This window comes from Cheilinus undulatus, linkage group 2 (assembly GCF_018320785.1).
Source record: "Cheilinus undulatus linkage group 2, ASM1832078v1, whole genome shotgun sequence".
Lineage (NCBI taxonomy): Eukaryota > Metazoa > Chordata > Actinopteri > Labriformes > Labridae > Cheilinus > Cheilinus undulatus.
In genome coordinates, this window is record NC_054866.1 from 31,187,698 (window position 1) to 31,210,375 (window position 22,678).

The following is a 22,678-nucleotide window of genomic DNA, read 5'->3' on the forward strand; positions in this document are numbered from 1 at the left end:
TAATATGGTAGAATCTTCCAGTTATCACAACAGCAAGGCAAACTTTGTCTCCTCTCTCCAGGTTGTCCGAGAAATCCTCCACTGTTTCCCGCCCTCTTCTTGGCATTTCCATTGCCCTTGGTCGCACACTGTCCATATACCAGCTTTATTTTATGCAAATAAACTATTTAGAAGGCTGGATCATGGCCACATCAACTTTGTACAGTGAGTTTCACAAAACACAGATGAAAAAAATCTGCAGTTACGTCATGGCTCGCATTGGATCGCATTGAAAATGATAAAACATGAAATGACTGTGGTTCTGATTTTCTTTTTCTGTGGTCTTTTAGTACTCTTGCCTTTGAAGCTACAGACTTCTAATGTGTTTTTGTTCCTCAAATGGGCCTATATATCTCTTAAAATATGCAAATCAGCTTGAAATTCTCTTTTATTCTTCCCTCTTCTAGACACACCAACAATACCATTTCCCAGCATAATCCTCTACAGCAACACAAAGCTGTGACAAGCAGAGTAGTCGTGTCTTTCAGCCAAAAATAACTACAGCTACTTTAGATCATACATCCTGATGAAACTTATCTGTGTTGTTTTAACATCTTTGCAGATGAGCAGTGTACACCGCAGCTACACAAAGATTATGTACCTAGACTCCAGAATCTACTGCTGCTGTAAAGCACACAGAGCCTTCCAGAGGCATACTTTATTAATCAGAAAATTAATCTTTGTTGAGGTTTAATGGGTGATAACAAGATAAAATTGCTGTTAAGTTTTTCTGTGTTTGTGAGTGTGTGTACAATTTAAGTGTTTACATTTTCTAAATGTTTTTATATGTCTGAATACACACACTGGTGCTCCTAGCAGTGAACACTCGCTAGCTCTCTCTCTTTCTTAATTATCCATTCATAATTTATTAGGGCTGTGTATTGGCAAGAATCTGGCGATACAATACATAATCGCGATACAGGGGTGCCAATATTGATATATTTCGATATTTTTGTATTTATATATATATAGTCCTGCATAATCTAGCGTTCAGTTCCTCCTGAAGGATTCAGAGGAGCTCCCAGGCCAGATGGGACATATAATCCCTCCAGCGTGTTCTGGGTCTGTCTCGGTGTCTCCTCACAGTTGGACGTACCCGGAAGACCTCCACAGGAAGGCGCCCAGGAGGCATCATGATCAGATGCCTTAACCAACTCAACTGGCTCCTTTTGAAAGAGCAGCGGCTCTACTTTGAGATTCCTCCAGATGTCCAAGCTCCTCACCCTATCTCTAAGGCTAAGGCCAGACACCCTCCTAAGGAATCTCATTTCGACTGCTTGTGCGTCTCATTCTTTCAGTAATTATTAGAGTTCATGCCCATAGGTGGGGGTTGGGACACAGATTGATCAGTAATTTAAAAGCCTCTGCACCACAACGGCATGGTACAGCGCCTCCAAAACTGCACCAGTTCTTCCAAATTATTGTATAATCAAAAGCATTTTACATTTATATACAAGGTACTTTATTCCTCTGTTAAACTAAGGCCAAAAGTTTTTAATTCTTACATGAACACTAAGACAAAAATGTTGGTGTAATCATGAACTCAGACCTAAATTTTAACAGCCACATAAAGACGGTTACAAAATCAGCCTTGCACCTTAAAAATATTGCAAGGATTAAAGGGTTCCTGTCTGAAGAAGACACAGAGAAACTTGTTCATGTTTTGTTTTTTAGCAGGTTAGATAAATGTAACTGTTTTCACAGGTCTGACTAAGAAATCCATCAGACAGCTGCAGCTCATCCAGAACGCCACAGCCAGAGTCCTCACCGTCACTAAGAGAATAGAACACATCACATCAATCCTCAAATCACTACACTGGCTCCCTGTGAGTCAAAGGATCAATTTTAAAATCTTACTCCTCATACTTAAAACACTAAATGGTCTTGGTCTCAGGCCTCCTTACCCCTTATGAGGCATCCAGACCCTTCAGGAACAGGTTTACTCACTATTCCCAAAAGCAGAACCAACCAGGGAGAGGCAGCTTTCAGTTTCTACAATCCTGACCTTTTGAACAAACTACCAGAGAATCTGAGGCTGTCTACATCTGTAAACACTTTTAAAACAGGACTTCAAACATACTTATTCACTGCCAGGAGAGCAGGCATCAATGACAACTGAAAGACACTGATTAAGTCAGAAGCAGAACAAAGGAGGAGCTGGGGTGGAGGAGGGTTGCAAAAGCAGCTTGCAGAGAGAGTGGTAGAGCATAACCAGTATAGCCAGCAGTTTAAATAAGGCACAGAAGAGCGATAAGCCAATAGTGTGCTTAGAGCAAATCAGCTGGCCATCAGCTGATGAGGGCTTGCATGAGATCAGCTGATCTCAATTATGGCAGCACATGACTCCTGAACTATTGGCCTGTCTGATTTAATGCTATATGCTTGATTTTTCTTTGAGTAAAATTAATCAATGAAAAATATACACCAAGAAAGACAGCTCTTGCGTCAGTTTTGTTGCACGTGTGAGGGGTTCATGTTTACACAACATTAAAAAAAAGTATATGATGTATGTCTTTACATAAGAGCTCTTGTTTTGGACCATAGTTGATGCCTTTCTCTGATTTTAACTATTTATGCTACTCCATCACATCCATCAAGAAAACTACCTGTGAAATATTCCCATTATATTCCCACATATGATTCGCATGCTGACTTAGCTCTGGTTAATGAATAGTGCCTGACATGAAAGAAAAGTGACTTAGAAGTGAAACCCTAATAAAACCTAAGGACAGTGTGTCACATCAAAAAAACAAAACAAAACAAAAAAAAAACACTGAATGCATTCTCCACAAAGACTGTAGAAATCCAGCTTGTGTCTGCTTTATCTTATCTTTCTAGATGAGATTTTTAACTCACCCAACTTTTTTTTTCCAGATTGTTCCGATGATTCCTTGTTTTCACCTTTTAGAAAAGTTGTTGGTTTTTCTTGTATTTTGTGTTGATGAATGTCATTTAATGTCAGCTTTGCTTTTTTCTCAAAGTCCTGCAAACACTGTCTAAACTGAAATGAAGCAAACCTAAAAGCATGCATGGCAAAAAATGAGTCGGTAACCTTGACTAAGTGTTTAGTACTAAACCTTAACCAAAGAGGCACTGATAAGAAAAACCTTCTTGAATTTTTTTGGCAACCAATTGTCTGATTGAGAGGAAAATGGCGAGCGTGTAACCTGCAGCCTTGATAGAGTGGGCTGACTCAAACACAATACAGATGATTTTCTGGGGTTCAGGAGGAGCACTGCATGCCTCAAATTCTGAGTGCTTTGGAAGTGCTTCCTAATTACACACAGCCATCACAGTTCACAGAAGGGAAGTGACAGAGCACTCAGATAGAGGGGGAAAACAGCGTCTGCTGTAGCTTTTCTATAAAGTTTTATCTGTAAAAGGATGCACATTTCTATTCATCAACAGTAAGGAAAACGTGTCCACTTATACCGCTTTCCACATTAATATGCAAATGACATTTTTCTCTTATTTTCCTAAATATTAATGCAAATGACAGAATGTTTTTCAAGTCATCAGCCGTTAGAGCATAATTCAGATGTTTTTGAAAAAACTTCATAATGATAACCTTTTTTTTTTTTTTTTATAAAAACCTCAAAATGCACTGTTCCACATTATTTAGCACATCAGAGTTTTAAAAGATTTTATAGGTTGTAAAGAACTGAAAATGGTCATTTGTTGAATTTGCAGCATTGGGAGGTCATATTTACTGAAATCAAAAGCTATTTCAATTAAAAACATCTGCTGCACCTGGTGTCTGCACAGTGTTGATCTTGTGAGACAATTTTCCCTTCTTGTGATGTTCCGATCCCGCAAGATCTTGTCACATCTCTAGAATCAAATTTCATCAACTCATTTCTATTACACTTACTTGACTTGCCCTTAGAGAGTGGAGACTAGACTTAGACCTGAAATAAGTTACTTATCCCTGCCTCAAAACAAACATTTTTAGGCAACCCTTAACTTACAGGCAGATGTCTGGCTGCATTTTGGATTTAAAAACTATAAAGAAAGAGGCGAGCTGGACCATAGGCAAGATGTGCAACATGGAGGTGAAATATTGTGTAGTTTGTAGATCTACCCAGGCCAAGTGGCTTAAATCTGTTACTTCCGGTGCATAGATGAACAAAAACTAGACAAGGTATTGCTGTGTTCAGGATACTGAACACTTTGTGAAACTGCCTTTTCAAATAAAAATAAATTACAAAAAAAAGAAGTGATATGTAGTTTGTAGTCCTTGGTATCGCAGCTGATTGCCTGAATCGCTTTGATTAAGATTCTCAAGGTCTCGATTCAGTTCATGTAGGGATGTTTTAGTTCGAAAACCTATTTTGCTTCAATATGAAAGAGATTGTGAGACAACAAAAGTTGGAAATTGAACAAAGAACCTTCCAACCAGGCAAATTATTAAGAATATTAATGTTTCCATTGTTGAATTGAAGCAATGTAGGTTTTTAAACTAAAATATACTGATTCAGGCAATCAGATAACTACATTTTTTGTTTGAGGACTTTTTAGAGCTGTTTAAACAGCTGTCCCCTCAGTTTTCTGTTTCAACCTTCTTTTTGGGAATTGACATAAACATGGAGACAGGCATGTAAATGACATCTGATATAAAGAGCTTTAAGTGTTTTTTGCCTTTAACCCACAAAATGGAACCACCATGTCAACAATATTAAAACATATTTAATATCTTAATGTGAATCCTGAAAGTTTTAACATTTGAAGCATACAAACCCACCAAGGCAACAATGAGATTATTTTTTTGTCTTGTTTCGTTGAGTATTTCCATCTTACTGTTTGCTTTTGGGAATGAGATTTGTACCTTCAGGTTATATTTGATTAGAACTGTTATTAGGAGAGCAGAGAAGCAAATTCCCATTTACACAAGGTGTTTATGATGTTGTTTTTCTTATTAACCCTTCATCTAGTTTTCATAGTCTAGGGGAATTTTCAGATTCATATTCAGTAGAAGTGTCCATGATTTTCTTCTGCCATTTCCTTCTAGGCACTTTGTTATAAAACCTTTTCCCATGTAATTTAACTACTGGTTGAGAGCAGCACACGATTTCTTTCCACTGCTGTTTGTTTTAACATTTCAAGCAGACTTAAATAGCTATGGCATAGATTCAGTTCTGAAGTTTTAACCCAGCTTTAGTCTTTTTTTGTCATTCTTGCCACTGTGCAAAGCCTTTCAAAGGGCATGACAATGGCATTGTGCTGGCTGAGAATATGATTAATAACATTACAGTCCTTTGTATTTGTGGCAGAAATATAATAATATATTTGTTCTCATACAGCCTCATTGTCCTTGTGCTCATGGCTTTGTCCTTTGCTCTTGTTCTAGCACTGTAAAAACAGAGTGTGTGACTTCTAAATCTCAATCTAAAATTGCTCTCAGAGTAACATGAGCTTCTTCACTGGAAGGACAAAGACAGCTTTTGCATTACTTTTATTGATGTGTTCAGAGACTTTAATAATTTTAGACTTAGTTGACTCCAGGACAGACACTGAGCTGCTACCAAAGCATGGTTTGCTGCCTTTGATGCTAACCTCCATTATCCACCACCCTGCAGGCATAAGCCATTTCTCTCCCTGGCTGTGTGCTGCCACAAATGCGGGTTAAATCTGTGATTGTTTCCAGCCAGGCTTTTATGATGGATGACCAGCACGGCTGCTTAATATGACGCCTACACTCCATACATACCTCCAAGAAGTGTGTCCAGATACCCTGTACTCACTGCTAGTGCTGGCTTCCATCTTCCATTAAACTCAGTGATGGCTGGTTTCAATTTAACATTGGGTTTTAAATTGACTGGTTATACAGGAGACATTTATACTGGATGAATATAGACGTAGTCACAGGACAGGTCTAGATCTGGAACATGTCATATAATGGTTGTCAGGGCACAGGAGCAGAAATGGTTGGGATTGGAGCAGTTATCTATTTATGTCTCTCATACCTTGTGGGTGATTTTCTTCTACAGCAGATTTTCTTCTATGCATACACAAACATGTTTGGATAAACTTCATTGGCCAATCAGACCAACTCCTCATCAATAAACTGAGTTAACTTGGCTACACCCACTGAGCCCTTTTAAGTTCACTGTTATGTTTTTTGTAACTTGCGCCTCCTCTTCTCCCAGCATATAATAAATTGCGTCTCAGAAACATGGATTCTCATTGGCATAGCAGCCTCTTATAAGAAGAATCCAGCATTCTGGCACTGACTAACGTCATTGCAGCTTCAGCTGCCATTACAGAGTAATTAGTAGTGGATCCAAGAGCTGAGAGGAACAGCCTTTAGTTAATTACATGAGATGTTTGACCCACATTGGCATCATTGTTTATACCTTCTGAATTAATTAACGGATAAAAAACTGTATTTTCTACACATTTTTCATTCCATCAGAGAGCTTAGTGTAGGAATGACTACAGGTCACGCTGCTGCTGCTCCAGGCAGATGCTCAGTTTTACAAGGCTGATCCTTGGAGAAAGGATTCCTGCCATAAACCACACCTTCTCCCAGATTCTTGGTAAATTTATGGTCCATTCCTAGTATAGCCATGCTGATTGTTTATTTTTCAGCCTCAATGTGTGAACTGTAGAGTGAGTCACAGCAGCTCAACCCTGTGAGCATTCATTTAAATGTCATTTTGAAATATAATTTAAAATAAATTTTGATATTAGCCAAAGATAACTTGATTAAATGCAAAATGCAGTTTTTGAATAATTTCATTTATTGAGTCATTGACATCTATCAGTCTGGAAAGGATTATAAAGCCATCTTGGAACAGTGGTGAACCCTCCTAGGTGTGGCTGGCCTACCAAAATTACTCAAAAGCAAATCAATGACACATCCAGGATGTCAAAAAAGACCCCAGAACAACATCTCAAGACCTTCAGGCCTCACCTGACCCAGCTAGGGTTGCACATGTGGTGTAAAACTAACACAGCATTTTGTAGAAAGAACATCATACCAACAGTCAAACATGATAGTGTGATGGCCTGGTGCTGCCTTGCTACTTCAGGCATTTTGTGTTTACTCAGATTATCTGTGTCTAATATTAAAATTAGTTTGATGATCTGAAACATTTACTTGAGACAAATGTGCAAAAAAATGAGAACTCAGGAAGGGGGAAAATATTTTTTCACAGTATAGTACATCATGAAAGTGTGTCTGCCTGGAGTATTCTGTGGGTCTGAGTCATTGAGCTTATGGTGTGAAGGTCAAACACAAACCAGGTTGGTTTCTACGCAAACGCAACAACACCTACAGACTAATAAAAAGACAGAGTTTTTTAAATAGCAGAGGAGCACGCTGTAGTTTAGCGGATGATGGAATGACCTTGAATTCATCTCTATTCATCCCTGCCCTTTTCCTTTCACTCTCTCCCCCTTTCATTTCCCCTCTTATGATTCATGAAATAACACTGATTTGTGGCTTTCTACAGGCCACTTGTGAGGTGACCCTGCCTCTTAAGTTCACAGGGCCCTTCAGAATATAAAAACACTGCACCAATCAGACACAGACGTTGGTATGATGGCAAGGGTTCATTACAGCTAATTTTGCCCTCTTGGTTTCTTCAGAATTTAAACAAATGATCAAACTGAAGTTTAGCGTTTATATACTGTAAGTCATTGTCATTGTATTATTGAAATACTGATTTTATTTTAAAATTGTTTTTCAAGATAAAACTTTCTATTTTATTTCTATTTGTCTTCGTGTCAGCATCATAATTGTTTTTTGATTGTGTAGCTTTAACATGAAATAAAATTTATCCTTACATCTCTCAAGATGTTTGAGCATTTCAGAAAAGTGTCTTTGAATATGCATTTCTTCAGCTTGATCTTTACTAGTGAAGTTGTGGATGTCTTTTGTCTAAAAAAAAAGGTCGATTCCTGTAGTGTATCTGACCTCTTCCTTTTATTAGAAATGTTGCATGCTGAAAAACCTAATAACTACAGTTTATCAGAGAACGTCTGTATGTGTACTAAATATCGTGAGTTTCATTGGTAAAAGTAGGATAGTTTGTGAATAGTGAGGTGGAGCAGGTTTCCATTTGTCCATTTCCCCTCATGAAGATAGGTATTGATTAGCAATTTGTTACCTGGAGTCACTTCTATCTGCCTGAGGTCTGACTAGAAATAAGCTTGTCAGAGACAATGGTAGCCTGCTCCTGATGTCCCTGCCATCTCTGGTGTCACTTCCTTCCTTCTGGTCTCCTTTCCTGTTGGAAAGGCATCTTTAAAGGATTTACACAGTTATGACTACATATGCTTATCAGTGGTGCTCTGCTTCTTTTGTTGGATAATGATGAGTTTGTAGACAATATTGGCTGACCAGAGACTGCAGTAATCGGATCGGTAAGAGAAAATGGCATCATTTAAGAAACCTGAGTGCAGAGCTCACTTACAATTGTTATTTATCCAAGGGGGTTGTTATGGCTGTGACCCAAAGCTTACGGTGAATATTAAAACCTGACAGCATAATTCAAAATTTAAAATTCCCATCCTTTAGGGTTGATTCATTTTTAAAGACTCTAACAATAACGTGTAGCTCTTATTTGCTAAGGCAACATCTGCTTTACAAATATCTCCAAAAAACGAAACCCTTTTGGCTCCTGTCTCAAAATGATCAACTTGTTCCTCTCACCATAAAGTACAGCCTTTTGCTCTAATTTTTTTCCCCAGTATTTGACTAACAGGTCCTTACTCTGTCTGTTGAGCTGCTGCAGCAGCAGGTCACTTTCCATCAACCTCATGTCATCCCTGGCAAAGAGACAGCTGAGATCTGCTGTTGATAAAATCTGTATTTACTGCTGTGAAGTGTCAATGAGCTCCACTCTATGTTAGAGTTCATCCCAGAGCACAAACTGCTGAGATTTTTCAGAGAACTGAACACTGTAACAGATTTTTCACACACAAAACATTGTTCTTTTCACTTTGTTCAGTGCTTCTTTTCTCTCATGTCTAGACATTTCTAACATTCTCTCTGAACTCTTAGCAGATATTCACACAGGGAGTACACATTGAACATGCATATTAATTTTCTGCAGACTGTGACAGTCTCTCAAATCTCCTTCAACATTGGTCACACATCACTTATTTCCATCTACAAGTTGCTTTTGTGCCGGTTCTGAGACTCCCAAAGCAACAGCACATGATTAAAAGCAAATCTGGTAAACTCAATATGTGTCTGCCTTGCCTTTGGTTCAAACTGTCACTTTTAATGGTCCATTTGAGATGGAATTACACAACATCTGATGCATGATTGACAGTTTTGATATTCGGGTTGAGTAAACTGGTGCTTTCACGGGCAGGTCAAACAGCTGTCAGACCATCCTGGTCTGTCAGAGGCTGATCCTCCTCATCTAGTTCTGTTGACAGAGTGCAGACAACCTGATAGTCTTTATTAACAAACCACGCTGCCCTCTTATTGCTGTCTCTTACAGGAGATCTGTCTGGATGTGGAAGAGTTTATCGCTGCCCCTGGTAATTGGCTAGCAAGGAAACATGATTAATGTCTAAAGCTGGCCTTGGTTTGAGCTTGTCAGAAAGCCATTCCTCCATCATCAGTGTGAGTGTGGAGATGGTCAAAGTAAAACCTGCTGTATTTTCAGCCCTGTGGACCTTGCCTGAAGCAAGACTGATTCTCTCTTAAAACTCTTCTCTGCGGATACTGTCACCTTTAATAAAACAAAGTCAATTGTTATGGATGTTAAAATTACAACTACTTCCTGTCAAATCAATGCAGTTTGTTAAGATAGGCATGTGATATTGACTTAGTAAGAATGTGAGTGTTGAGTTATGTCTTTTAACTACATTATTAACACAGATTTACACTATCTTTTCTATTCCAATCATTTTCTTCTGATTAAAATACAAAACTATTCAGATGAGTGTTGCACATAGCACAAGGTTTGATTTGAGAATGTGAGTGAGAAAAGTAGCTGCTTGATGTTTTCTGTTTGTAGTTAAATATTCACGAAACAGAACACCAGTGCAGTTCAGTGGGTGGAGCGAGTGCCCATAGGCAGATGCTATAGTCCTCAACATACTGGTTATAGGATCAATTTTTGTTCTAAGCCCATGTTCAAGGTCACCCATAAGGAGGGACAAAAGGGTAGAGCTTTCTGGGCCCAGCCAGACTAGCGTCCATGGAGGTCAGCAAAATCATGGTAACGTTATTTTTTGATAACAATATTCTATATTTAACCCGAATAATTATTATTCCCATCAAAGCAACAAAAATGATTTTTTTCTCTTTATGCTGTAGTACATTATAAAGTCTTTTTTAAAATGTAAACCCCTTTTTCTTTAAACAGACTTACCTTTAACTGGTGGTGATAACAATGTGGATGAGCACACTGAATTTAAGAATTAGGAAAGTAATATTGGGCTTCAAAGCTAAGCTATGATAATTTAATAATTTTGTTTTTTAAGGTATAAGTACAAAGGGCTATTTTTCAACTGTGACACTGACACCTATTAGCAGTGTGCTGAATGAGCACATGAATGAGCAATAGTGTTCACAGCTAATTATTCAAAAAAATAGAGATATGTTTCTCTCTCTTCAGCAGAAGTAAACAAAACAGATTTGTTTTCATCACTCTGTTTTCACAGTGTTTTTTTTTTTAAATTCAGTGAATTCTTCAAAGGCAGTAACTCTCTATTTGAATAAAGAAGTCACAGTGTTTTGCTGTTTTCGATCACCTTACTCTGCTTTTTAAACCTCTGTCCAGAACAGCTGTGATGACACTGCCGCTCCCTTTTCTCTGATTTCTTCTCAGTTTCACCCCAGCCTCTGCCAGCTGTTCTGTGAGCAAAGAAACAAATAGCCAGCATTTTATTTCATGATCCTCAGGCTATTCAGTATTCAGGGAAAGCTTATACTGAAAATGCAATGGGAACAATTCTATACAGTATGATTACTTACTCGTGCCCAATCACAGTAATTGTAATCTGTGCAATTGTTCCCGCCATTCACACACAATCCAGTCACTGCAGTGGGACTTTAGGTTGTTGGCAATTCTGATGTAAAGGAGGAATTGTCAGTGTTACATCGTCATGGGGTTTATATGAATTGTGTTGATGTCACAACGACTACAAAGAAATCTCTAACTACAGCAGTGGCGGTTAAAAATGAAGCTTTTAGCATTTATTTTTAATAGATTCTCTATGAAGGTAAGGATCCATACCTGTCTTTCAGGAAATAGTAGTATGGTAATGCAAAGTGAAGATGAGTGTTTGGACCAGATACATAAAGGCAGCGAGTATAAAGAGAACAGCTGCCTGGAATAACATGCATGAAAGAGCTGAAGAGTAGTATAGACTTAGGTAAAGTTTAGATTTTTTTTGTACCCTAGGGGTGTAACATGTATCAGTATGACAATATATATTGATCCTGACATGTGTAATGCATTAATCAATACCCTGGCCACAAATATTGATCTTTTGATAAGAAAGAAATAGTGTCTGTAATCAGATTTCCCTGTCAATTTGACCATCAATATAACATGAGACACTAATGAAGTAACATAAGCTGAATTTAATGGTTCAAAATAAGTGGACAGTGGGATTAGAGGAAAATAATACAGCAGGCTTAGACAGTGAAGTGGTGGAAATGAGTTATGTAGTTGGTATTTTTTTTATAAAGTTCATTTGCAGGCCAATGAAAGGTATTGATAAAATAAGAAGCTCTTAAGATTGTGGCCCTGAGCATGCGCAGATATACACAGAGCAGCTTACACCTCAAAGGTAGCACTCTTCAACTAGTTACTGATGTCACTTGATCTTATCCCCTTCCTGAATGCAGTTTTTGTTCAGCTTTGATCTTTTTCCTTCTCAGATTTCACCCTTGTGCTGAATCCCTACATTTGTTCTAAAGGAGCAGGATGCAGTTCAGATTCTGTCTCACAGAAGCAATACAGTCAGGGAGGGATAGATTAGCTGGTTGTTTTTTTCAGTTCAGAGAGGCAGAATCCCATTTGTTGTGATGGATTCAGGAGTTTTGAAAAACAAGAAAAATCATTCAATTTGATTTTCATTTTACCACTGTATTGAGTGTATTGTTTTTAACTCTTAACATGGATGACTGGATCTCAATGGAAAGCCATTAATGTTACCGATTTCAATGACTATCAATGAAGTTTGCCATGGCTATTATCTCTACACAGTTGTTATCCTGCTAAAACTGCTGCTATCCATCAGATAGATTGGACAAAGTTTTCTTTCAAAGCTACCGAGTCAGCTGGACGTTTGTGTTTTCTTCAACTCCCTATTCCATTTAGTAAATATCAGTACGATAGTTGTAGCAGTTGGCACATCGCTGAGAAAGCACTTTAAAGCTTTATCACTGAATCCATCAAGCAGAATGCTTATTTTTATGTCTGAAATCTGGTTCAATGTTCGCTTTAGTTCAGTCTCTGGTGTCGTTAGAGCATTCATGCCTTGTTGCTGGTTCTGTGAAAGCATCTTGTGAGGCTTTTGTAAAAACATGATGCTTTGTAGTAAGCCTAATTGAACATTAAGGTGTAGTAATCCCTGTGTTCAAAATGATATAAGCTGCAAAGATTTTTCAGTAGTCAATTAATTTTAGATCAAACCTCAAATTTGATGCTTCTTTTCTGTTCTTCGCCTCATCTGAGGACCTTGGGGGAAGACTTTCAACAGCTGTTATTTGTGTAGTTTTCTAAGGAAAGGTCTGTAAAATGAGGTTGATGTGTTGACAGTCCTATCCAACTGTTCCCCAGGGCTCTCCTGAGCAATAACTCAGTAAGGCAGTCTTTGATCTCAAAGGATCTGTCTTATTCCCATCACAGACAGAGAACTGATAAACACTACTTTAATACCACCAAAGTGAACAGGAAAACGCTATAAAAGTCAACTTCATATTAACTCTAATCATGCTTATGGTATTAAACAATGCAGAGGTTAGGGATTCAGTTTCCTCTTGAGAATGGAGTTCACTGATCCTGAAATCATATCTGCTGCCCCCCTGAAATAAACCGTGATTGTTACTGTCAGGGTATCAGCTTTATTTTATTCCTCTGGCAGGTCAAATAAATTCAGTAAAAATATGCTGTTGCTGGCTGAGTGAATCTTGTCAGGAAGTGTTACAGACAAAACAACCAACTCCCACAGAGTTGTACTGAATGATAGTTATAGACTTGTTCTGTTCCCTGTGGGTCGCATGATTTTCACACTTACCTAAAGATGCTTTCCTGTCAGCTCTGCATAAACATCTCCACTTCCCCAAATTGGAATGGCTGATTTGAAATCATAGTTTTGATGAGGAAAAAAGCAGGATCTAGAAGATTTAATGTAAGCAAAATGTACCATTTAAATGAACTATTCATCATACAGTACTGCACAGCTGACATTAGCTGGCTCATACATCATGTACATCAATACATCAAAATTTAATACTTCATACAGTTGTTTTGATCACAAGGATCAAAAACTCCTTACTGCTGTAAAGGCAGTAACACAATCTTGAAGAGATGAGTGTTCAGTTGTCCTGGTGTGCAAGCAGCATTTTTTCATAGCAGCAGCTGAACTGAACATAATTGATGCAATATAATAAAATTCAGCCAAATTTCTCTGAAATCCACTGTTCAGTTCACACAGCATTTGATTCATTGCTCAAATTAAAATTATGTTGTTAGTCCCATATGACCAATTTATTTCCATGGTTCGATAAACCTTACACTGATGTATGGTAAGACTGACAGTTCTTGGTCTGGCATGCAGCACAGAAAGTAGAAGAAAATTCTGGTTTAATTGGTTAGTCTCTCTGCCAGATGCAAGTCAAGCTTTAAGAGTCTACAACTTTATCAGGACAAATATCTGATGCCAGATAAAGGGGAAAATCAAGCAACAACCTTGCTCTCACCTAATAAGAGGGGAGAATACACAGTAAAGGAAGAAAGTTATCAGATATCCTTTGGGCCTCAGATTCACTCAACAGCACTTTCAAGCTTTCTATAACTGATTTTCAGCATGTAGAGAGAGAGAGAGAGAGAGAGAGAGAGAGACAGCAAGAGATAGAGAGAGAGCAAAGGAAGATATATATGTCCTAAATGTTTGCAGGTTTAACAGAGTGCTGGACCACCTCTTGATGTTGCTAGAAGCCTCAGTGATGTCCTCTCTGTATTTTTCAGGTGGCTGTGACAGGAGCACCCCAGGATAGGACCCATGAGGAGTCATAGAAGATGCTCACAGTCTGGGCGCTTCAGTTCTTCTTAGAAGAGCAGCTCCACTGGCCTGCTCTCCATCAGAACAGGTACATTGAAAAAGTGAAACTCTAAAAATGTCATTGTCCAGTAACACTGAAAACGAACTTTCACAGGTATGTTTACCAGTGTTGGGTAAGTTACTGCAAAATAGTAACTAGTTACAGTTACTATTTACTGGTTGCAAAAAGTAACTGAGTTAGTAACTGAGTTACTGCTTTGTAAAAGTAACTAGTTATTTTGAAAAGTAACTTGGGCGTTACTTTTTTGGCTTCAATTCTCATAATTGTACACGGCACATTAATTTGTGCTGTTGTGGCAGTGTGAGAGGAAATAACTAATGTCATTGTATCCATTATCATTATGTTGGAAAGTGTTGAAACAATAAAACTCAGTAGAAATGTTTCTCAACTTTTGACAGTGTTAAAGCATTTTACTCTGTTTAAGAAGTCTAAAATAGAAGTACTCTATTGACAGAGTACAGATTGAATCCCAGCTGCTCTCTAAATGTCTTTTTGCATGACAGTCCTCTCTTGTCTTACCTGTTTTTTTTGTTTTTTTTTCTCATTATTTCTCCGGAGGCAGTGGACTCTACAGCTTATATCAGAAGCGTGTCTTCAACAACATACCTTGCTATCAGTCTGTTTAGTGCTTCCTTAGTGACACACTGCAGCTGGTGGTGATTTAAAATCCAGCTGTGGTTGTTTGCATGGAGTGGCTCCTCCTTGGTCTGTGGGGCTAATGTGAGCTGTACCTGGGTTAGCGGTGTTTGTAAAATCTGGCTCTCTGGAAACTAGTTTAGCTGAAGTGTGTTGTTAAAATTGGTACTTCGTGAGGTTGAAATAACTGTTCTTGGTGGTGGACAAGTTTACTTCCCTGTTCTTTTTCGTCCTCTATCCCGAGGAGGGAAAAGTAATGCTCGTATTTCCAAGACAGAGAGCTCACGCTCCAGTGCTTAGACAGGATGTGTGTGTGCACTTCAGTGCCTGTGTTTGTTTGTGTGTTTCTGCAGAGGCTATTTTCTGTCACAGGATGCTGATGTGCTTACGGTGCCATCACGTTGTTCGATGAACCGGATGTTTACTAACCTTCATAACGATTATGAAAAATAGTAACCTCTTAGGCTGATAGGATTGTGCAAATCACCGTGAAGAGTTGGTCAGAACTCTGGTGGTACTTGAAGAAAGGGTTGGATCACTGCTGAATTAAGTTCCTTATAGTAATGATAGGAGTATTACAAAGTTTTTGGTGTGGTTTCTACAATAAACAAGAAACAAATACAAATGAAATGAGTAAAAAATTACACACAGTAACTTTAACAAAGTGCATTGTAAACACAAGACTGAAGAGGCACACTCTGCCTTTAATGTAGCCACATGATTTAATTGCTCCCTAAAAGGATACTTCAACATTTTGGCAAATTCGCCCATTGCCATAATTCCTATAGTCTTAGTAATAGGTTCGTTACCTTCAGTTGCCGGTGCAAGCTATTTTTAGATCGGGGCTGCTGAGTTCGTACCTGCTGTGCCCACTCAATGTAAGCAGACGGTATTTCAGCTTTCCCTCATCAAACTCATCAAATACACAATCCAACAACTCCAAAACGCTCTCGTGGACAAGTTGTGACCTGTACATTCACCACGCTATGAAATAATCTTGGAACAAGGGCCTTTTTAACAGAGTGATTTAAATTCTCAGTAATTGTAACGGCGTTAATGATTTTAAAAAGAAACACATTACACTACTAGTTACCATAAAAAGTAACGGAGTTACTGTAACACGTTACTTAATAACGTGTTACTCCCAACACTGATGTTTACTGATGAAGTCTTGTCTATCACTAGCTTTGGGATAATAAAGCGGCACTATGCGGGAATTTGGTTTGGTGTGCTTTGGCTTTCAGAGAAGGTCACCTGAGTCCAAATGCACCATTGTTAAACACACATTGTGCTTTTATGCCTTCTTCTTCTCCACAACGAGCGTTTGATTAACCAGGGGGCAAAGCTGTTAAAGCACAAGATTTGTTTACACATATGACTGCTGCCTGTTGTTTAGACTGTTTGCATGAGGAGTATATGCCTGTTTGTCAGCTGTTGCCATGATGTCTGTAGTGGCAACACTGAAAGAGTAATTTAACTACAAACTAGTTGACATGGGTTTGTGAGGATCCAAATTCTCAAAGTTAACTTGAAGATTGAAAAAGGAAAGGAGAGGGATCTGGATGCAACCGAGGACCTCCACTTCATACCGGAAGTCGGACGAGCGCTTCCATATCTCATCTTCTACTACTGGTAGTCACTTAAAATGAACGTCGTCTTCATTGTTTTCTTTGTGCATCGCGACCATATTAATATAGGCAAGTCTGCCACATAAGGAAATACAAGTAAACAAAAAATATGTGAGTTTTTAGACTAGGAAGCAAAGCGGTTACATTACATTAATTTTAAATAATCGATTTATGATCCAAATTCAAGTATCACTTTGCACAGACATAATATACGGCAGGAGATTGGCTGGCTGGCCAGACGATGTCACCACCATGTTGCCAGAGGCAAGTCGCTACGTCATTTAATACAGTAGACAAGGATTGTGCAAGTTTTTGGAATAAAACACTCAAACAATCAGATTAATAAATATATATAAATATATAAATTCAAAATAAAAATATCTATACATATATGAAACTGTTATATATAAAATTATTTTATTTTAAATCGTGGAGTACATCTTTTCATTTAACTGAGAAAATATAAGAAAGCAGATTCTGATTTTATGTTTCACTGTCAGTTATTATTTTAATATGGATTATTTATTAGAAATGAATCATTAAAATCCATGCAATCCCATCATTTGAGCTTTTTATTCCGAAAACTTGCACAATACCTGTCTACTGTATTGAATGATATAGACTGCCTCTGGCAACATGGCGGCGACTTCAGCGTCTGGCCAGCCAGCCAATCTCCTGTCGTCTATTATGTCTTTGTTCAGTGATACATGAATTTGGATTATAAATCGATTCATTGAGGTTAATGTAACGTTATCGCTGTGCTTGTTAAGCCAAAAACTTGCATATTTTTTGTCTACTTGCATTTCCTTATGTGGTGGACTTGCCTGTATTAATATGGCAGCGACACACAGACAAAACAACAAAGAAGATGTTCAGTTCAAGTTACTTCTGGTATTTGGGACAACTTTCTAGCATAAGATGGATTTTCCTGTCTATTTGTTCGCAAGTCTGGGACATCACTTGGGTTAGAAAACTTGCAACACTAAAACTTAACTAAAACTGCTTAACATAAGACACTGATGAAACTGATAACATTAACATCAGCCTAATGTTGTGTCACAGTCTGTCATAAATAATGTCAGCATGGATGTGCACTCTGCTATCTGATTGTTGTTTTTCCATTAGCTATGGGACAGATCATAATACATATTTAATGGGCAGCAGTGTTCCAAGTTTGTAACCTCCATCTGCCACAATTTCACAAAGGAGGATGACCCAACTGCATAAAAACCAACAGATAATTTATTAAACCAGAGGTGAAAACTAAAATAAAAACTCACTTTCTTCAAACTAAACCCAAAACTCACTTTCCTCAGAGTGTAAAGATGAAGTCTGGGTATACTAAGAAGCACAGTACCTCACTGGAAAGTAGCATGGAGAAGCAGTGACAACAAGCTGATATAGAAGGGCAGCGACACAGAGACTAAGTGTCATTCTCAAACTGCTCCCTGTCCCCATCCCTGCACACTCACCTTCCATTAGCAAGGGTCTACCACACTGAGTGCCATCCAAAAGCTCTGAGTGCAGAGTCAGATTATGATACTAAACCCTCCATCAGTGAGTCTGCATCAGTGCTGACTTACTGAACAGGTATAAGACCTTCATTGTTCTTCATGGGACACATGCCATCCATTAAAGTTCCATTTCATTGCCCAAACAAACTTCAACACATCTAAATAAGTTAGAAATAGCAGTATAATACAATATTAAAAAGGACTGAAAAACAAGTCATCCTATAAACATCAGATTGAAATGATAAAATCTGAAGGGTTAGGGTTAGGGTTATGCAACCAAACATTTAGTTTTTCCTCATATTGTGAAGGGATTAAATAAATCTACCTATTATTTTAGTGACATAAAGTCATGCTACATTAAGCTCCAGTTTCTGTGGCAGTGAATGAAGTTTGTGTGACTCAGGAAGGAGCAGTTTAAGAAAAAACCCAAACAGACTGTGGAGAGATTAAACACAGGTTTGACAGGCCTGACACAGGGGAAACTGATGAAGGGATTCAAAACTGGACAAAGAGACAGAGAGGCAGGATGTCAGGTTGTAGTTGTTTTTATTTTATCTGTTTGTTGGTCATCCTTCCCTCCCTGTGCTCTTATGTATTTCCTTGTAGTCCTCCTCCTGAGTTTCCCCAGTTTATTTTATTTTGTATTCCTTGTCCCTTGTGTAAGTTTAACTCCATAGTGTTTTCACTTCACTGTGATCGTGTCATTTGCCTCTGCGATTAATTATCCCAGTGTGTATTTAGTCAGTTCACAGTGTGTCCTTTCCAGTGATTCCTCAGTGATCTTTCCTGTGTTTTTTTTTTTTTTTTCAGTTTTATAAACTTTATTTTTCAGCATTGATTTTGAGTTGGACTGCTTAATACTAAGTTTGATTTCTCTTGGCTTTGTTTGACATTTTGAAGAACGTTCTTGTTTTCCCTTGACTTTTGATCTTTTGTATCAATAAAGTCTTTTTTGTTCTGCTCTAGAATGCTCCTTTTTGCTTTGCATTTTTGCTGGCAAGACACAGGAGGTTGAACTTATGAAAAATCAAATATCTTTATTGAGTCGTTTAAAAAAAAGTATAGCTTTGACTGAAAATGACAATTTTAAAAAAAAGTTTAGTTACTCTAAGACCAGCACTTGAATATGATACTTATTTTACGTCTAGGGCTAGAGCAACTTTCCACATCTGTTATCTTATGCTGTAAACCTTTAACATTATATTGTTAGTTAATAGCTCTGAATGTCATTGTTGTATCCAACACAAGTACAGAAGTTAACTAGTGATAAACCTTTTTAAAGTCTTAAATATATTATAATATTTAGTACCATATCACAAAAGTAAATTACTCATCTCAAATGATCAAAGTCACTATGATTAGATTCTTTCTAAGTTGAAAGGTTTTCAAAGCAAAGCAAAGTCTATTGCTCACCGTTGTGACAGATTGGTGGACCAAGGCTGAAACTGAGCAGACATAGTTCAAAGGAGTCATAACCTGCCTGACTCTGTTGGTAACCAATGGGAGTTGTTCCATCTTGTTCTTATTCTCCCACAGTCAGCAGGTCTCTGACACCTTGTCACTTTCTGCTAGACTACCAAAGTTTGACTGACTGTTTTACCCTGGTCCTAGGTGTGTGTGTGGATGTGCCTGTGCACTCTGTGGATAGAAAGAGCTGGGAAAAAAGTAAAAAAAAAAAAAAAAAAGATAAAATAAAACAGATGATTAGTTTCTAAGTAAGTAAGGGAACTTTATATTTATTCAAACTTTAAAAGTAGAACCAAAAGATAAATGCATAAAATGTGTCACAGTAATGACACAGGAAAAAAAGAGCGATAAAGGTGGTCACGAAGATCAGGTTATTTAAGAAAAACAAAAAGATACATCATGCAATCTCAATGGCTAGCTCTATATTTAAGTTTACAGGTGTGTCAACCCTAAGAACAACAAACATTAAGATCTGCCAGTAGTAGTTAAGGCTGCAAGTTAAATGAAACTAAACTAACATTTAAACCAAAGGTGTCAAACTCATTTAAGGCCAGGGGCCAGATTTATACGGATACTTAGAATGAAAGCCTTTACTCTGGCCTTCATAGGTAGATACCTTTTAGACCTTTTTGTTGATTGGTTGAGCAATCGTTAGGTTGTCAGTGCTTGCTTCTAGTTTCTGTTGCTCTTATTTACTGAGGCATATATTAATGCATAATAATGCTTCCTTCCCTCTGTTCTGCTTGCAGCATGCACACTTCTCTCTACTGCTTGTATTTTGATAGACATAAAAGGCAGAAGAGGAATAAATCCTTTATTTAACTTGGCAGCAGCTATTGTGTTTACAGTCAGCTCAGCCTTGCTGTCTCTATAGTGGATTCTCTGATCTTGCTAAATGCCAGAGCCTGCTTCTTGGAAATTTCATGGACTTAAAACGATGTAGTTATGAGTATTAACCCCTTTAGACAGTTGTTTAAGCCATTGTGACATGAGTCTCCACAGCTTGTGTTCAAGCCACAGACAGGTCAACAGAGTAGACTCCTTCATGTTGCGGTTAAAATAGCCATACAACTGTGAGAGCAGAAAATAGACCTTTTTACTGTGCTTCACATTAATCACAAGGACACAAACAGGTGAAGTTTGGGTTATCTGACTGCTCTTTACTGTCAGAGTGAAATTTTATGATTTGTGGACTCAGACTGAGCTGTTGTCTCTCATATAGCGCACTGCTCAGCTGGCGGTGTGCATGTACTGCGTTCACGGCCCAGTGAAAGCATTGGAATTTGGATCAGTAACAAAAATCTACAAAGTCAGTCCAATCTCCCATATCTTCGATATAAAAATAATGTTGATATCAGACCCAATACAGATATTGGATTGAATCTGGCCCATCTTTAGTACTGAGTGTGGGTTGATGAGAGAAAAAATGAAATGATATGATTGTAGTCAGACTGCAAATTTAAGCGTTTCAAGAATTCATTTGTTCCATCCTCCATCAAACTCCTTAACAATGCTTCTTGAGGCTGAAGATTGTGCAATATGTATAGTGGTTTTATTATAATAAATTTTTAGAATGCATTCATTTTGTATAATATTGTTTGTGTTTGCTGGTGTTGTTGTCCCTGATGATGTGTTGTGGCTGTTGTGGCTGTGGGGGCATCTTGATTGATTGATTGATTGAACATTAAAAAAAGTTGAAAAAGGGAAGGGGTCTGAATACTTTCTGAATGCACATTCAGTGTAACTGAAGTTTTTTTTATACAGGACAGTTATTTATCTGTTTATTTATTTATTTATTATTTGTCTGTAACTTAACAAATCTTTAGCTGTTTAAGTGCTGTTCCACACTCTGTGCATGTGACATCAACCACTGCAACACAGTAGGTTATGTAATGATTAGTGATATAACAAATCAACAATTGTTGCTTTTTGCTAATTTGTTTCTCTCTCTGTAGAAAAAAAGTTGATGGTAATTTGAATGTGTCATTTTTCTTAAGCAAGACATTTTTGTATCAGTCCATACTTTGCCGTTTGCTCCTGTCCAGCTCAGCAAAGGTTTGCAGACTTTTTTTGGTGCTTTGATACTTGAACCCCCTCCCCAAATAAAACAACAACAATACAGCTCCAAGATGTACCAACTCAACATGACAGTGAGCAAATCATTCTTTATTTGTGAATATTGTCAGCAAACATGCCTGTGCTTTGCTGTTCATTCTCCTCTAACTGTACAAAAGCACCTCCACAGTCATGGTGGTGTGTGCTTATCTCAGTCATGTTGCATGTTTGAAGGATAATTAGGTAGCTGGCCTGCTTCTCCTTTCATAATGTCATCAGTGCACAGCAACAGTCCCTTTGCCAGTGTATTGTCAGTATTTGTTTATGTGCTCTACAGTGATTGTGCTTCTGTGTATTCATGCACAGCACAGTACAGGACATAGAGCTGCACAAGCAAAGACACACAGGCTCACACACATATTTCAAAGCACACTGAGGCGCACAAACAAACCCCCAAACAGAACAACAAACTCCCTGCAATTCAAGCTCCAGGAGATGATATTTAACACGGCTGTCCCTCGAGTCCAGCCTGACTGGCATAATGTCACTGTCTGGCCTTCTCTGAATGTATCAGGGCCAAAAACAACCCCCCACCCCCCCCCCCACCCCCCACATTCCCCAGCAGGACCAAACATGTGTTTGTTTGTTTTATAACATTGGATTTTGTCACAAACGTTTTCTGAAACTTAAATGCCGTTTGAATCTTTTCTTGGTGGACATTGATGGATTTTAAATATTTTCCATTTAATGTCAATGTCATAGACAACTCTGGTATTTGAACTTCCACCAGATACTTCTAGGAATGCAGAAAAATGTCAGTCGATTTTTATTTGAATTGTGTGTTATTGAGTGATGATGTGCTGATAGCCACTTTAACAGCAAATACAATACACTGCAGAGGACTGTACAAAGGAAGATCCTCTTAACGCTGATGTTCTGTACATGCATGCATCTTATCAATACCTTACACAACACATAAATCATGAAATACTCAGTCTTTTACAGTGTATGGGAAGTCCTGAAATGTCTATTGCTGATTATAAAATTATGATTTTCCTCATTAAGAGTAAAGCAAACCT

At 38.0% G+C, this 22,678-nt stretch overlaps 1 long non-coding RNA gene across 2 annotated transcripts in view; it reads left to right on the forward strand.

Moving 5' to 3' along the window:
* Positions 1–22,678, forward strand: part of LOC121517782 — a 145,511-nt gene that overhangs the window by 83,522 nt on the left and 39,311 nt on the right. For both annotated transcript variants that reach the window (XR_005992577.1, XR_005992576.1), the window contains exon 4: positions 14,205–14,326. This is a non-coding gene — a long non-coding RNA (uncharacterized LOC121517782). The remainder of the gene's footprint in view (positions 1–14,204; positions 14,327–22,678) is intronic.